Source organism: Meriones unguiculatus, chromosome 18, assembly GCF_030254825.1.
Source record: "Meriones unguiculatus strain TT.TT164.6M chromosome 18, Bangor_MerUng_6.1, whole genome shotgun sequence".
Taxonomy (NCBI): Eukaryota; Metazoa; Chordata; class Mammalia; order Rodentia; family Muridae; genus Meriones; species Meriones unguiculatus.
In genome coordinates, this window is record NC_083365.1 from 49829726 (window position 1) to 49836027 (window position 6302).

The following is a 6302-nucleotide window of genomic DNA, read 5'->3' on the forward strand; positions in this document are numbered from 1 at the left end:
ACACAGTTTTTGACCCTAACTCCCATTTGCAGCTCTCTCCTGGAACATTCTTGGTGGTACACTCATGTAAGGCCGGAAGTGATGGAGAGCTAAGAACCTCCAGCAACTAATGAAGGGCAGGATCTGGGAATGAATACTGCAGCTTCCTGCTTCCTCGGGTGGGGGGGGGGGCGCTTCCCATCCCCAATTCCAAGATGTGTTCTAGCAGAATCCTTTAGTGAAGACTCCATAAGATCTGCTTATTTTATTTTCTTCTTCCCTTTCTTGCCCCATCCTATTTCCTGAGATTTCCTTCTAAATAACCATTTAAACACAAATTCTCTCTCTCTCTCTCTCTCTGTGTGTGTGTGTGTGTGTGTATACAAGCAGGGATGTACCCACAGAGGCCAGAAGAGGACATCAGGTTCTTTGGAGTTGTGAGCTGCCTAGTGTGTACCTCTCTAACCTCCAAGCCCAGATTCTTGCCTCACGGTCTGCCTGAGACACTGGGTATTTGCTGTGCGCCTGGGATTATGTTAGGTGCTTTTCACAGCTCTTATTACATTTACTTTTTTTTACCACCCTCAGAAGCAGATAGCACTAAACTAATTTTACAAAGGAGGGATAAAGAATTTGATGCATGGGGTCTGGCTCCAGAATCCATTTCTTCACACAGGGCTGCAGCCTCCTTTACTCTGGGTTTTATTTGTTATCCAGGGTGTGGGGGGGGGTACTGTCCTGCCTGGGGAGACCAGGGAATCCAGGCTCTCTTGCAGCTAAACACAGTCAAAGAGGTGTGAACAGATTGCACTATGGGAGAAAGTAACTTTCTTTCTTTGTGTCCTGGCTAGCTTTATGTCAACTTGACAGAAGCTGGTGTCATTGGATAGGAAGGAACCTTGGTTGAGAAAATGCCCCCACAAGATCTGGCTGCAGGCCAGCCTGTAGGGCACTTTCTTAATCAGTGATTGATGTAGTGAAGCCATGAGGAGAAAGCGAGCAAGCAGCTCTCCCTCATGGCCTCTGCGTCAGTGCCCGACTTCAGGTTCCATGGAGCCATGTTTGAATTCCTGCCATGACTTTCTTCGGCGATGAACAGTGATGTGGAAGTGGAGGAGAAACAAAACCCTTTCCTCGCAGATTGCTTTTGGTCATGGTGTTTCATTACGGCAACAGATCTCTCACTAAGACACTTACTTAACTTATTACTTACTATCTCATTTACCTTTTTGATATGGAATCTATCTCTTGTAGCCTAGGCTAGCCTCGAACTCTCCATGTAGTTGGGCTCCTGATTGTCCTGCCTTCACTCCCCACTCCCCAAATGCTGGGATTACAGGCATGTGAGTCCATGCCTAGCATGCAGAAAGTGTTTTTTATCTATTTGTTTATTTACTTTTTACATTTAATGCACAGGAGTGTGTGTGCACATGCATGTGTGTGCCATGGCACATATGTGGAGGTCAGAGTACAACCTGAAGGAGTTGGTTCTCTCCTTCCATGTGTAGGTTCTAGGTATGAAGCTCAGGTGGCAAGGGCCTCCTTACCTACTGAGCCATTCACTGACTCCCAGAAAGTGCTCCTCAAGGGACAAACTCAGCCAGGTGGATCACTCCTGCTCTCCTCCTTTTCTTTCTTTCTTGGAAGGAGGACATGAAGGACAATTGCCACCTTGACAGTGAAGTGTTCTAAGCACAGGGCTGGGTGGTAGAGCATCTTCTACCCAGGAAGAAGCTGAGATGCATGAGCCTTAGACCTTGACTCTAGGAGACAACCCTTTAGTGGGACAGTAGGGTGTGGACAAGAAGAGCTCCGTGTCAGGACAGAGTCACAAAGTTCTATGGAACCTCAAAGAGGGGGCATTTCTAGCTGTCGTGGGGATCAGGAAAGGTGTCATGAAGAAAGCTATTTCTGCATAATGACAAGGGTTCTAACTTGGTGAGTGCAGGTGGAGATGGGGGAGGGGGTAAGATGCAATTAAAGGTAAGAATATGATATGAACTAGGGTGTGGAGGAGGCACAGGCAGCAGCTTGGGGAGAGAGCTGCACATGCCAATTGAAAAGAGACAAAAGAAAAAAAAAGATAAGGGACAGAGGAGAGAAGAAAACCTACCAAAAAGAAAATAGTGGCCGTGTAAATGAGTTTGGACTATGCAAGGAAAGAGGGATGTGATGGGAGACATTAGAAGAGAGACTCCATGCTTGCCAGAGAACATGAGCACACAAGCTCACAATTTAATTAGCTCCTTGGCTTGCCAAAGGATTACAGGAGAATTAGCAAAGCTCAGGAGTCTAGGGACCTTGCTGGGAGTTGAGGGGAAGTTAATGAGAAAGACGACAACACGCCCCAGGGAGAAAAAAAAGAGGAGGAACTGCCAGTCAAGCAGAGATGCCGGCAGGAGAAACAGATGTCAGGAGGCAGAGTCTCTGTCTCCCCAGCAGATTGCAGACCTCCGGGGAGTGAACAGGTAGGGATCCCGAGTCAGGTGCCTGTCCTATGGCCGACAGTGGTGCCCACTGCCTGGGTACATGGTACGTGGCTTGAAGCAGGAAAACCTGGGAGAGGCTACAAAGCAAGTGCCCAAGTCTGCGTTGGCCCTTGGCCTGGAGGGCTCACAGGTTCTAAGCTGCTATGTGGCAGAACCCCTGGGCCCCATCTGCAGGTGGGTGGGATGTGCCTGGCTCTTAGGTGGGATGTGGCAAGCTTCATTTTCCAAAGACCGTTACCAGGTGTCTCCCGGGGACACTGCTTGTTCCTACAGACACTGTCAAGGCCAATAAAAAAAGACCTACTGTCAGGTCATAAAAGGGAGGGCTGGGCCTTTCTCTCTTGAAACCGCCTCCCTTGGGGCCCAGACACCCATCCTAAGAAAGCCAAGGCCTCATGGAAGGTCCTAGTTAGGATCAGCTTGATGGTTTATAGGGCCCAATACAAAATGAAAATGCCAGAGCCCGCCGGCAGAGTGGAACAGTTCTTGAGTGGGGAGTGAGGATTGAAAGAAAATTTAAAAACCAATTTAAAAACTACACGTGGGATCTGTTTGAGAGGGCTTCTATAGGAACTAGGCACCAGTTTATTGCACAGTCCCTTTTTATAGTCAGAGCGAAGCACCTTGATACAATGAAGTCCAGGGATAAGTCCAACTTGTTTACCTCCACCCCTGTCTGTGTGATCCTCACACAAACGAAAGGAAGTGAACCTGGCAAATCATCCTGTCTATCCCTGTCTCCAGGTGAAGGCCAGGGTGAAAACATGTTTTATTTGTTTGTTTGCTGAGAGCTTCAATAACAAAGCAGCCTGACAAACAAGCGGCTCTCCACGTGAAGATATGGCATTACTATTTAAAAATTGTTTAGATGGAAGCAACACAATAGGAAAGAAGTTACAGAGTGGGTTGTCAGGACTGAAGAAACTCCTGTTTCCAGACTCTGGCAGTTAGACAAAAGCCAGAATCCCTCAGGGACTTGGGAAGCTAGTTTCCACTTTCCAAAAGGAGTAATTTTCCTTGTCTCTAGCCAAGGGGACTTAGGGTTCTTCATTAACACATGCCTGCCGTCCATGTTAGCTTCCGGGCTCCTTCAGTACATGCTCACAGTGCATGCGCCTTATGCACTTCAAAGCCATTCCCACCCTAGCTCACAGGCTCTCTTTCTCCCAAGTATCCATTCTCAGATTTGTCCCCTGCCACTTCTCTCTGCTTTCACAAGTGATAGCCTAGGCAGTTTGGAATAAACTCTCCCCCTTCTCACCAATGGAATGACTATTTTGATTTCTTTACTGCACCCCACAAATTCAGGGATTAGGTGTAGGTTTGTAGCATGTGAAGCTCTGGGTTTAATACCCAGCAAGCATGATGGGCAGCAAGATGGCTTAGCAGGTAAAGGCACTTGCCACCAAACTTGAGGACTTGAGTTTGATCCCTGGGACCCACATGGTAGAAGAAGGGAATTGACTCTGAAAGTTGTCCTCAGTCTTGTAGGCTTCGATTTTTCACCAAACTTACTTTATTTAGGGTTCTTAAACACCTTTACCTGCCTTCCATCCCCCTCCTCCACCTTAGATAGGAGATCAGTAGGGAAAAGGTAGACAGACCTCTTTTATCTACTTCCTGCTGATTTGGGTTGATGGGTCTTTAGGGGATTACCAAACTCAGTCATCAGGATATCAGCAGTCCAGTGCAAAGGCCAACACCAAGCAGCAACTCAAGTCAGCGAAAGCCGCAAGACTCAGTTGGATTCTCTTGAGAAGGCTCTGGAACGTTTCTCTCTGTGAAGTGTTGAAGCATGAAGATCAATGTAGCAATGTCCATCCAAAAAGTGTTGTCTCACTTTTCCTGTGCTTCTATATATCTTCTTTCCTCAAAGTCCACCAATGGATGTTCTTAGCTGGCCAAAGTCACACCCCTCACACAAGAGAGCTCACAATGAAACATTACGCTCACAAGCCAGCCTCCAGTAAAACATCATGTGCCCATCTTGCAGCAAAACATCGCATGACAAAACTGAGTCTTCAAGGAAACCATAAACTTCCACTTCACAGATCCTCACAAACACACATATTATAATATACATGTATATAAAATATACAAATGGAGAGCTGAGGATCTAATATATATATTATTTTATATAATGTATAACATATATTATATATATATAATATATACACATAGGGAGAGAGACTGAGGATCTAATATATATTATAGAAATAGAGAACTGAGGATCTAATTATATATAATATATATGGAGAGAGACAGAGCTGAGGATCCAATATATATGAATGTAGAGAGAGAGCTGAGGATATGAGGATCTCTTTCTCTCTCTCTCTCTCTCTCTCTCAGAGAGAGAGATGAGGATCTAATATAGAAATAGAGGGCTGAGGATCTAATACATATTATAGATCTAATATATATATATATATATACGCACACACATATAAAAAGAGAGAGCTGAAGGTCTAAGATATAGAAACAGAGAGCTGAGGATATATATATATATATATATATATATAGAGAGAGAGAGAGAGAGAGAGCTGAGGATCTATATTGAGAGAGAGAGGAAAGAGAGAACTGAGGATCTAGCAAAATACTTGCTAATATGTGTAAGCTCTGGGTTTCACTTCCAAACATAAGGCTTTTTATATATTATGTTGTTGTTTTGTTTTGTTGTTGTTGTTGAGACAAGATTTCTCTGTATAGCCTTGACGGTCCTGGAATTCTCTCTGTAGACCAGGCTGGCCTCAGACTCACAGACTCATAGAGATCTACCTGCTTCTGCTTTTTTTAAAAAAAAGATTTATTTATTTTATGTGTACGATAATTGTGAGCCACCATATGGTTGTTGGGAACTGAACTCAGGACCTCTAGAAAAGCAGACAGTGATCTTAACCGCTGAGCCATCCCTCCAGCCCCCGCCTCTGCCGCTACGCGCGGGGATTAAAGGCGTGCACCACCACTGCCCAGCTATATTTACTTATTTTACTCAAGATAAAACCCAGACCAGCTGTGGTGGCACACGCCTGTAGTCCCAGCACTCTGTGTGGCAGAGGCAGGCAGATCTGTGAGTTCAAATCCAGCCTGGTCTACAAAGTGAGTCCAGGACAGCCAAGGCTACACAGAGAAACCCTGTCTTAAAAAAATAAAACAAACAAACAAACAAAACCCCAGGTTCTCATGGATGCTAGGCAAAGTGCATTTCCACTTAGCTACAACCTTAGCCCTGTAGGTTTCTTTTAAATAAATTACCTTGTAAAACTGTTCAAGGTGTTTTGTCCAGCCAGATTGACCTGGCCCTAGTATGAGCAAAGAAGATCCAGGCTGACCAGGCCCAGCCTGGAGCATTCTTTGCTGACAGAGACATTGCATTCTGATTCTGACTGGTGAGGGGGCAGTGATGGTGTTCAATTGCTTTTTTTGTGTTCGCCAAGGGAATTGCCTGCCAGGGGTGATGTCAGAAGAATCATAAGTGATTGATAAAAGTTTGAGATGTAAACTCAATCCTCAGCCCAGCTCAGTAACCTCTGGATGAGGAGAAGAGGGGCAGAGAGGCATGAATGGCAGGCAACTGGGGAGCCTGAGGTGTCAGGGCTGGCCTTGAACACATCCTAGCTAGCAATGCCCCTGCCTCAGCTTCTTAAGTGCTGAGACTATAAGTGTGTGCCATCACCCCACAGCCTCCACTTTTAAAAGAGCAGCCACAAGTAGAAACCACAGATAAAGTGCAATATGAACAGTAGGCAAAGCAGCTCCCTAAGTGGAGGGACCCGAGGAAGCTTAATGAAATGTGTGTCACCTAAATACTGCAATGAAGACTGTGCTGGCCTTGGT